The sequence below is a fragment of the Rutidosis leptorrhynchoides genome, chromosome 5 (genome assembly GCF_046630445.1).
Source record: "Rutidosis leptorrhynchoides isolate AG116_Rl617_1_P2 chromosome 5, CSIRO_AGI_Rlap_v1, whole genome shotgun sequence".
Taxonomy (NCBI): Eukaryota; Viridiplantae; Streptophyta; class Magnoliopsida; order Asterales; family Asteraceae; genus Rutidosis; species Rutidosis leptorrhynchoides.
Genome location: NC_092337.1, coordinates 358256863 through 358269721, shown reverse-complemented (window position 1 = coordinate 358269721; position 12859 = coordinate 358256863).

The window sequence follows — 12859 nt, the reverse complement described above, 5'->3', positions numbered from 1 at the left end:
AGTTTTTAGTAAGTCCGGTTCGTTCCACAGGGAAAATCTTTAAACAAAGCTTAACGCTATATTAGTTTACTTTTATAAAAATATAAATATATATATAAGTAATATTATTATTATAAAGGGGGGTTTTTACCGTTTAATGACCGGTTTGTCGATTTTAAAACTTTAGTCGCAGTTAAAACCAAATGTAAAATATTAAAAATAAATACAAGACTTAAATTAAAGCGTAAAGTAAATAACGATAATGAAATTGAGAATAATAAAAGTGCGATAAAATAAACTTGCGATAATTAAAAAGTACGATAATTAAAAGTGCAATTAAATACAATAAAAATGCGATAATTAGAAGTGCAATTAAATATAAAATAAAGGAAATTAAATATGAAATAAAAGAATTATGCTTATTTAAACTTCCGTAATCATGATGTTTGACGTGTTGATTTTAGTTTTATGCCCATGGGTTAATTGTCCTTTGTCCTGGATTATTTAATATGTCCGTCTGGTTTTGTCCATAACAGTCCATCAGTCATAAATATAAAGTGCGAGTGTCCTCGTCAAATTATCCTTATACCCGAAGTTAAATATTCCAACTAATTGGGGACTTAAACTGTAACAAGATTTTAATACTTTGTTTAATAATTACACCAGGATGTCGACTGAGTGTAACCCAAGGTTTTAATATTTTGTTATCAATTATACCAAGTGTCCTTGTACATAATTTCACTCCTGTTTTAATTATTCTAGTGGCTATTAAACCATTCCCGTGTCCGGTTAAATGAACGATTATTCGTACATATAAATACCCCGCCAATCGTGTCTGATCGAGTGTATATGGTAATTTATAGGGATGCCCAATTGTAAATCTTTATATTAACATTAACAAACTATCATTTAGTTAAACAAATATAAAGCCCATTAATAGCCCATAGTCTAATTTCCACAAGTGTCGTTCTTTTGTCCAAACCCCAATTATGGTACAAAGCCCAATTACCCAATTTTAATAATTAGCCCAACATCATGATTACTTCGTTTTAAATAAGCATAATAATAACTTAGCTACGAGACATTAAATTAAAAAGGTTGAACATAACTTACAATGATTAAAAATAGCGTAGCGTTACACGGACAGAATTTCGACTTACACCCTTACAACATTCGCTAACATACCCTTATTATTAGAATTATAATTAAAATATAAATTATAAATATAAATATTACGATATAGATAGAGAGATGGATATATATTTTTTTTGATTTTTACGATCAGAATGCGCGAGCTTTATAGGCAGTTTCAAAATTAGGGGCTCCGCGACTCGCGTAGTTTTTGCACTGCAAACTCCGCAACTCGCGGAGTTTGCTTTTACAGCTCACACAAGTTTAGAGCCTTTCTTGCCGACGGTTTATAATATATTATATAATATATAAATAATTATAAGAATTATTTAAATATTATATTATATTTATGTGCATAGTTGACTTGTAATTTTTAGTCCGTTGCATCGAGCGTTGAGATTTGACTCATGTCCCGGTTCCGGATTTTCGAACGTCCTTGCGTACAATTTAATATCTTGTACTTTGCATTTTGAATCTTGTACTCTTGTAATTTCGAGACGTTTCTTATCAATAATTGGAACCTCTTTGATTGTATTTTGTACTTTTGAGCTTTTTGGTCGTTTGCGTCTTCAATTCGTCGAATCTGTCATTTGTCTTCACCTTTTATTATTTAAACGAATATCACTTTTAAATAGAACAGTTGCAACTAAAAGCTTGTCTTTCTTGAGGAATAATGCTATGAAATATATGTTCGTTTTTAGCATTATCAGTTATCAATAATTTTGTAAGCATCAGTTTCTGTTTTCTTCATAATAGAACCACCAGCTGCTATATCGATGTCTTTCCTTGTAGTGATGTCGCATCCTTGGTAGAATATTTGTACTATTTGACAAGTGTCTAAACCATGTTGCGGACATCCTCTTAATAACTTTCCAAATCTTGTCCACGCCTCATATATAGTTTCATTTGGCTTCTGTGTGAACGTAACAATTTCTCCTTGAAGTCTTATGGCTTTAGATGCCGGAAAGAATTGTTTAAGAAATTTTTCAACTAAAACGTCCCATGTATCAATCGCCCCTTCAGGTAATGATTCCAACCAATCTTTGGCTTCTCCCTTTAAAGTCCAGGGAAATAACATGAGATATATCTGTTCATCCTCAACTTCTCTTATTTTAAATAGTGTGCAGATCCTATTAAAGGTACGAAGATGTTCATTTGGATCTTCCTTCGGCGCACCACTAAATTGGCATTGATTAGTTACCATGTGTAGAATTTGTCCTTTGATTTCATAATCTGGCGCATTAATGTCTGGATGAGTAATTGCGTGACCTTGGCCAGTGCGTTTAGCTCTCATTCGGTCTTCCATACTTAAAGGTTCCAGATTCTCCATGATTGAATTTGTTGAATCTGAATCACTAGAGGATTCTGATTTAATGGTTCGTTCCTCAACAATCTCTGTTTGAATGATTTGTGGTTCCGGAGGAAAAATTAATGTTTCAGGATCTATGAATCGTCCCTGAATATTCTCCGGATTCTCAATTGTGAGGTCGGGTTCAAAAAATGGATTATCGGAAATTTGAATTGGAGTACTTGGTCGACTGGATGACGATTCTAAAGAAAAATCATCGGCGACAATATTTGCTAGATGTCTTGATCGAGTTACAGGTGGTGAACGTACAAAAGGTGGTGAACGTCTTGCTCGGTGCATTCACTGAATATCCTATTAGTTTTTAAAAGGAAAGAAAAATTATAAAAGTTATCAAATTAATAGACTTTTCTGATTTTTCTCACGTTTCGAATAGCCAAAAGATGCAGCAGAGGGGCAGGATTCGTTTGGTCTCAATATAATTGAGTACTGTTTGGCTCCAATAACCCGGTCCACGTACAAATCCAACTATTACTACGAACCAGAAAATTTTGATGTCTATCAATTTAACCACTTAAAATAAATTTTCGTAATTTAAAGAAATTTAGAGAAGAAATAGAATAAATTCTAAGTCCTAAAACTAGAATGTCGAGAAATAAGAAAGAAAAAGAGCGCGTCGAAAAAGGTCGAAAAAGAAAAGGGTTGAAAAATAAAAGGCGTCGAAAAATAAGAAAGAAAAAGAGTGACTTATAAAACTTTAAAACACTCGACTAACCCAACCTTATTAGTATCACTAACTTAAAATTAAAATTGCAAATTGAGATTACTAATTGGAGTGATAATTGATACATAGGTAAAAGGCGTCGAAAAATAAAAATAAGAAAGTAGTGCGTCAAAACTTAAAAAGGAACTAAAAACTAATAATTAAAAGTTGCGTCTAAAAATATTAAAGCTTACAAGTAAAACTATATCCCAAATGGCAATATCTTAAAAAGGTACTAAAACTTAAAAAGGCGTCGCAAAATTCTAAAGCACCTAAATCTTAGTCTAAAGAAAAAGCACTTAAGGGATTTTACGACAAAGCCAAAAAATCTAGAAATAAAAAAAAAACTATGACTTAAAACTAATTACGAGCGAAAAATACAACAAATTACGCTAAAACAATTTAAAAAGGACAAAATATAAAAATATACTAAAAGTTGTAAAAAGTACAATTTTTATAAAAATATTATTTTTATATTATTTATTTATTAAAACTATTAATTTTGTAAATTAATTAAACTAATTAAACAAAATAATAACTTAAATTAACTAATTAAAAACTAAAAACCTAATTAGGGTTTTAAATAAAATAATAATAATAATAATTACTCCGTAATGATGCTGGTTAGGGTTTCTGTGTACGCGTGTCAGGGTGCCTCCGCGAGTCGCGGTGCCATGTACCAGAAAACTCCGCGAGTCGCGGAGGTTAAAATTTTAAATGCACAAATATCGTTCGACAGGTTCTGTAGTTTTTTTTAAATTATATTTTATATATATGTATTTTTTTTCTGGTTTTTAAATTTTTATATTTTTGATATTTAAAAAAAATTGTATTTTTACAAAAACTAAATAAAACTTAATAAATTTTTTTTTTTATGTGTGTGGCGTTTCGCTTCGTCGTTCCCCGGCAGCGGCGCCAAAAATACTTGATGCTATGCGATGTGTATATGAAATAGCTTATATTTTACTAGGAAAAACTATTAAATACGATACAATTTTACACACGATATTTATTTATTTATAGAATGGATATACTTAAACCTTGCTACAACACTTATAGGCAGTGTACCTAATCGTACAGTAGTGTAGTTTTTAGTAAGTCCGGTTCGTTCCACAGGGAATCTTTTAAACAAAGTTTAACGCTATATTAGTTTTAATTTATAAAAATACAAATATATATATAAGTAATATTATTATTACAAAGGGGGGTTTTTACCGTTTAATGACCGGTTTATCGATTTTAAAAAATTTAGTCGCAGTTAAAACCTAATGTAAAATATTAAAAATAAATATAACTTAATTTAAAGCGTAAAGTAAATAACGATAAATAAAAGTGCGATAAAATAAAATTGCGATAATTAAAAAGTACGATAATTAAAAGTGCAATTAAATACAATAATAATAAATAAAAGTGCGATAATTAGAAGTGCAATTAAATATAAAATAAAGGAAATTAAATATGAAATAAAATAATTATGCTTATTTAAACTTCTGTAATCATGATGTTTGACGTGTTGATTTTAGTTTTATGCCCATGGGTTAATTGTCCTTTGTCCTGGATTATTTAATATGTCCTTCTGGTTTTTGTCCATAACAGTCCATCAGTCATAAATATAAAGTGCGAGTATCCTCGTCAAATTATCCTTATACCCGAAGTCAAATATTCCAACTAATTGGGGACTTAAACTGTAACAAGGTTTTAATACTTTGTTTAATAATTACACCAGGTTATCGACTGCGTGTAACCCAAGGTTTTAATATTTTGTTATCAATTATGCCAAGTGTCCTTGTACATAATTTCACCCATGTTTTAATAATTCCATAGACTATTAATCCATTCCCGTATCCGGTTAAATGAACGATTATTCGTACATATAAATATCCCGCACATCGTGTCCGATCGAGTGTATATGGTTATTTATAGGGACGTCCAATTGTAAATCTTTATATTAAAATTAACAAACTATCATTTAGTTAAACAAATATAAAGCCCATTAATAGCCCATAGTCTAATTTCCACAAGTGTCGTTCTTTTGTCCAAACCCCAATTATGGTACAAAGCCCAATTACCCAATTTTAATAATTAGCCCAACATCATGATTACTTCGGCATTAAATAAGCATAATAATAAGTTAGCTACGAGACATTAAATTAAAAAGGTTGAATATAACTTACAATGATTAAAAATAGCGTAGCGTTACACGGACAGAATTTTGACTTACACCCTTACAACATTCGCTAACATACCCTTATTATTAGAAATTAAAATTAAAATTAAAATTAAAATATATATATATATATATATATATATATATATATATATATATATATATATATATATACACGTTTATAGAGAGATTGATAAAAGGATATATAAAACGATCAAAATGCGTTAGCTTTTATAGGCATTTTTGTCCAGGGTATCTCCGCGAGGCACGGTCCCTTTGCACTACAAACTCCGCAAGTCGCGGAGTTCGTAAACCCAGCTCACACAAGTTTGGATCCTAGTCTGCCGACGGTTTTAATATATAAATATAATTTATATATAATTTATATAATTAATTATATATTATATTATATTTATATACATAGTTAACTTGTAATTTTTAGTCCGTTGCGTCGAGCGTTGAGAGTTGACTCTGGTCCCAGTTCCGGATTTTCGAACGTCCTTGCGTACTATTTTATATCGTTTACTTTGCGTTTTGAATCTTGTACTCTTGTAATTCTGAGACGTTTCTTATCAATAATTGGAATCTCTTTGATTGTATTTTGTACTTTTGAGCTTTTTGGTCATTTGCGTCTTCAATTCGTCGAATCTGTATTTTGTCTTCACCTTTTATTATTTAAACGAATATCACTTGTAAATAGGACAATTGCAACTAAAAGCTTGTCTTTCTTGAGGGATAATGCTATGAAATATATGTTCATTTTTAGCATTATCAAGTATCTAACTCCAAACATTTTAGAGGAACAAATCCTATATTGCATACACGTGTCTATCACGAGCTTTATATTATACCCAATAATGGCCTTTATAACAGCCTTATTCAGGACAACATTTAACCATATCAAAGTACAATATTCCACACATCAAAACTGGCGTGCATCTCAAGTCTAAGGACATAAAAACATAATCACTAAAAGATTCACTACTGACTACGATCCATGTAGTAACATCTCATGGTTGGGTCATTCCAATATTTATCATCAATGAATACATATGAATTTTGGTCTCAATAAGTTAACTATACATCATCAATGAATATAACCAAAAATTCATATTAATCTTAATTCATGTTATTCCCAAAACATAACCGATTATGGAGATTTTGAATAATCAACAATTATTCTTGTATTAAACATGCTAATATAGAACACAGTGATATAAATGAAACTGATCATACCAACTACATATCAATTCATTAAGATAAAACTGCTTAATGTTCCAAAAATATCCAAATACTAAATTACAAATTAAAAAGATCGGCAGCATAACGAAGTCCAATACTACTAGCATGATCATCATGCTTGTTGTGTGTCATGGGCTTCGTGAACGGGTCAGCCACATTATCATCTGTATGAACCTTAAGAATACTAATATCATTCCTCTCAACGACTTCTTAAATGTAGTCAAACTTTCGAAGAATGTGTCTGCTACCTTTACGTACACGTGATTCTTTCGCAAGTATAATAGCACTTAAATTATCACAGTACATTTTCATAGGGGATTCAATGCTGGGAACTACTCCGAGTTCAGCAATAAACTTCCTAATCCAGACAGCTTATTGAGCAGCTTCTGAGGCAGCAATATATTCTGCTTCCGTTGTAGACTGTACAACTGTGCTCTGCTTTGAGCTTCTCCAATCAACTGCCCCGCCATTCATGACAAAGACATACCCTAACTGGGATCGAGAATCATCTCGATCAGTTTGGAAACTAGCATCTGTATAACATCTAATACTCAACTCTTCTTCCAAACCACCGTAAACCAAGAACATATCTTTAGTTCTCCAAAAATATTTAAGAATGCTCTTAACATCAATCCAATGTTCTTCACCTGGATTCTGTTGATAACGACTCGTCAAACTCAAAGCTAACGAGACATCAGGTCTAGTACATAACATGGCATACATAATGGATCTATAGCCGAAGCATACGGAACACATTTCATTCGTCTTATCTCATCAGGTGTGATAGGACTTTGAGACTTTCTCAAACCTTTTGCATGGGCAATGCTCCGCGCTTGGAGTTTTGCATGTTAAATCTTCGCAAGATTTTATCAATGTATGTACTCTGACTTAAACCAATAAGCCTTTTATATCTATTTCTATAGATCCTGATTCCTAGAATATACTTAGCTTCTCCAAGATCTTTCATGGCAAAACATTTTCCAAGCCAAGATTTGACATCTTGCATAGTTGGAATGTCATTTCCAATAAGTAGTATGTCATCAACATACAAGATCAAGAAGACAACTTTGCTCCCACTAGCTCTAATGTAAACACATGGCTCATCTTGGTTTTGAGAAAAACCAAACTCTTTGATTTTCTGATCAAACTTAAGATTCCAGCTCCTGGATGCTTGCTTTAATCCATAAATGGATTTTAGAAGCTTACATACTTTAGTAGGATGCTTAGGATTCACAAACCCTTCCGGCTGAACCATATATACGTCCTCGCTTAGGTCGCCATTTAGGAAAGCGGTTTTGACATCCATTTGCCATATTTCATAATCATGAAAAGCAGCTATGGCAATAAGTATCCTAATTGATTTAATGCTCGCGACTGGTGAAAAAGTTTTCTCATAATCAATTTCTTGAGTTTGAGTATAACCTTTTGCCACCAACCGAGCCTTAAAAGTATTTACATTACCGTCCATGTCAGCCTTCTTCTTAAAGGCCCATTTACACCCTACTGTATTGCAATTGGGTGGAAGATCAATCAAGTCCCATACTTGATTATCTTTCATGGACTGTGAAATGTCCGTTCTTATTGATTAAAAACGTTCCATATTAATTGATTTCGTTGCGAGGTTTTGACCTCTATATGAGACGTTTTTCAAAGACTGCATTCATTTTTAAAACAAACCATAACCTTTATTTCATAAATAAAGGTTTAAAAAGCTTTACGTAGATTATCAAATAATGATAATCTAAAATATCCTGTTTACATACGACTATTACATAATGGTTTACAATACAAATATGTTACATCGAAATCAGTTTCTTGAATGCAGTTTTTACATAATATCATACAAACATGGACTCCAAATCTTGTCCTTATTTTAGTATGCAACAGCGAAAGCTCTTAGTATTCACCTGAGAATAAACAAGCTTTAAATGTCAACAAAAATGTTGGTGAGTTATAGGTTTAACCTATATATCAAATCGTAACAATAGACCACAAGATTTCATATTTCAATACACATCCCATACATAGAGATAAAAATTATTCATATGGTGAACACCTGGTAACCGACATTAACAAGATGCATATATATAAGAATATCCCCATCATTCCTGGACACCCTTCGGATATGATATAAATTTTGAAGTACTAAAGCATCCGGTACTTTAGATGGGGTTTGTTAGGCCCAATAGATATATCTTTAGGATTCGCGTCAATTAGGGTGTCTGTTCCCTAATTCTTAGATTACCAGACTTAATAAAAAGGGGCATATTCGATTTCGATAATTCAACCATAGAATGTAGTTTAACGTACTTGTGTCTATTTTGTAAATCATTTATAAAACCTGCATGTATTCTCATCCCAAAAATATTAGATTTTAAAAGTGGGACTATAACTCACTTTCACAGATTTTTACTTTGTCGGGAAGTAAGACTTGGCCACTGGTTGATTCACGAACCTATAACAATATATACATATATATCAAAGTATGTTTAAAATATATTTACAACACTTTTAATATATTTTGATGTTTTAAATTTATTAAGTCAGCTGTCCTCGTTAGTAACCTACAACTAGTTGTCCACAGTTAGATGTACAGAAATAAATCGATAAATATTATCTTGAATCAATCCACGACCCAGTGTATACGTATCTCAGTATTGATCACAACTCAAACTATATATATTTTGGAATCAACCTCAACCCTGTATAGCTAACTCCAACATTCACATATAGAGTGTCTATGGTTTTTCCGAAATATATATAGATGTGTCGACATGATAGGTCGAAACATTGTATACGTGTCTATGGTATCTCAAGATTACATAATATACAATACAAGTTGATTAAGTTATGGTTGGAATAGATTTGTTACCAATTTTCACGTAGCTAAAATGAGAAAAATTATCCAATCTTGTTTTACCCATAACTTCTTCATTTTAAATCCGTTTTGAGTGAATCAAATTGCTATGGTTTCATATTGAACTCTATTTTTATGAATCTAAACAGAAAAAGTATCGGTTTATAGTCGGAAAAATAAGTTACAAGTCGTTTTTGTAAAGGTAGTCATTTCAGTCGAAAGAACGACGTCTAGATGACCATTTTAGAAAACATACTTCCACTTTGAGTTTAACCATAATTTTTGGATATAGTTTCATGTTCATAACAAAAATCATTTTCTCAGAATAACAACTTTTAAATTAAAGTTTATCATAGTTTTTAATTAACTAACCCAAAACAGCCCGCGGTGTTACTACGACGGCGTAAATCCGGTTTTACGGTGTTTTTCGTGTTTCCAGGTTTTAAATCATTAAGTTAGCATATCATATAGATATAGAATATGTGTGTAGTTAATTTTAAAAGTCAAGTTAGAAGGATTAACTTTTGTTTGCGAACAAGTTTAGAATTAACTAAACTATGTTCTAGTGATTACGAGTTTAAACCTTCGAATAAGATAGTTTTATATATATGAATCGAATGATGTTATGAACATCATTACTACCTCAAGTTTAGTAGGTAAACCTACTGGAAGTGACAAGAAATGATCTAGCTTCAAAGGATCTTGGAGGCTTGAAAGTTCTTGAAGTAGGATCATGACACAAAAACAAGTTCAAGTAAGATTTTTACTCGAATTAAGATAGTTTATAGTTATAGAAATTGAATCAAAGTTTGAATATGAATATTACCTTGAATAAGAAAGATAACCTACTGTATATAACAAAGGTTTCTTGATCTTAGATGATTACTTGGAATGGATTAGAAACCTTGGAAGTAAATTAGTAAACTTGAAGGGATTTTTGAAGTGTTCTTGAAGTGTTCTTCCTATGATGATTATAGCTTGATTCTTGAAGTGATTTTTGATGAAGATGATGATTAACTACTGGAAAAATATGTTCATAATAGTGTGTGTGTGTTGAGAGAGAATTAGAAAGAGAATTGGAAGTGAAATGGAGTGAATGATGAGTGGTAATTGGTGAGTGGTGAGTGGGGTTAAAAGGAGTTCTAGTTAGTTGACTAGCTCATGGTAGAAGTTAAAATTGATTAGTCATACATGACATAATCAAGAGTGGAATCTCATGCTAGTTCCTATTGGTATATACTCATAGTAAGTACGTTTTGAAGCTGTGTATAATACGGGTAAGAATACGACTAGAATTCTTGATGAAAGAAAAGAATGGAAAAGTAACTGTAACCATTTTCGTTAAGTATGAGTGTTTTGATATATGTCTTGAAGTCTTCCAAAAGTATTTTAATACATCTAAATACACTACATGTATATACATTTTAACTGAGTCGTTAAGTCATCGTTAGTCGTTACATGTAAGTGTTGTTTTGAAACCTTTAAGTTAACGATCTCAATTAATGTTGTTAACCCATTGTTTATTATATCTAATGAGATGTTAAATTATTATATTATCATGATATTATGTTATATTAATATATCTTAATATGATATATATACATTTAAATGTCGTTACAACGATAATCGTTACATATATGTCTCGTTTCGAATTCCTTAAGTTAGTAGTCTTGTTTATATGTATATAACTCATTGTTAATATACTTATGGAGATACTTACTTATCATAATCTCATGTTAACCATATGTATATCCATATATATATCGTCATGTCATTTTTACAAGTTTAACGTTCGTGAATCGCCGGTCAACTTGGGTGGTCAATTGTCTATATGAAACATATTTCAATTAATCAAGTCTTAACAAGTTTGATTGCTTAACATGTTGGAAACATTTAATCATGTAAATATCAATCTCAATTAATATATATAAACATGGAAAAGTTCGGGTCACTACAGTACCTACCCGTTAAATAAATTTCGTCCCGAAATTTTAAGCTGTTGAAGGTGTTGACGAATCTTCTGGAATTAGATGCGGGTATTTCTTCTTCATCTGATCTTCACACTCCCAGGTGAACTCAGGTCCTCTACGAGCATTCCATCGAACCTTAACAATTGGTATCTTGTTTTGCTTAAGTCTTTTAACCTCACGATCCATTATTTCGACGGGTTCTTCGATGAATTGGAGTTTTTCGTTGATTTGGATTTCATCTAACGAAATAGTGAGATCTTCTTTAGCAAAACATTTCTTCAAATTCGAGACGTGGAAAGTGTTATGTACAGCCGCGAGTTGTTGAGGTAACTCAAGTCGGTAAGCTACTGGTCCGACACGATCAATAATCTTGAATGGTCCAATATACCTTGGATTTAATTTCCCTCGTTTACCAAATCGAACAACGCCTTTCCAAGGTGCAACTTTAAGCATGACCATCTCTACAATTTCAAATTCTATATCTTTTCTTTTAATGTCAGCGTAGCTCTTTTGTCGACTTTGGGCGGTTTTCAACTGTTGTTGAATTTGGATGATCTTCTCGGTAGTTTCTTGTATAATCTCCGGACCCGTAATCTGTCTATCCCCCACTTCACTCCAACAAATTGGAGACCTGCACTTTCTACCATAAAGTGCTTCTAACAGCGCCATCTCAATGCTTGAATGGTAGCTGTTGTTGTAGGAAAATTCTGCTAATGGTAGATGTCGATCCCAACTGTTTCCGAAATCAATAACACATGCTCGTAGCATGTCTTCAAGCGTTTGTATCGTCCTTTCGCTCTGCCCATCAGTTTATGCATGATAGGCAGTACTCATGTCTAGACGAGTTCCTAATGCTTGCTGTAATGTCTGCCAGAATCTTGAAATAAATCTGCCATCCCTATCAGAGATAATAGAGATTGGTATTCCATGTCTGGAGACGACTTCCTTCAAATACAGTCGTGCTAACTTCTCCATCTTGTCATCTTCTCTTATTGGCAAGAAATGTGCTGATTTGGTGAGACGATCAACTATTACCCAAATAGTATCAAAACCACTTGCAGTTCTTGGCAATTTAGTGATGAAATCCATGGTAATGTTTTCCCATTTCCATTCCGGGATTTCGGGTTGTTGAAGTAGACCTGATGGTTTCTGATGCTCAGCTTTGACCTTAGAATACGTCAAACATTCTCCTACGTATTTAGCAACATCGGCTTTCATACCCGGCCACCAAAAATATTTCCTGAGATCCTTGTACATCTTCCCCGTTCCAGGATGTATTGAGTATCTGGTTTTATGAGCTTCTCTAAGTACCATTTCTCTCATATCTCCAAATTTTGGTACCCAAATCCTTTCAGCCCTATACCGGGTTCCGTCTTCTCGAATATTAAGATGTTTCTCCGATCCTTTGGGTATTTCATCCTTTAAATTTCCCTCTTTTAAAACT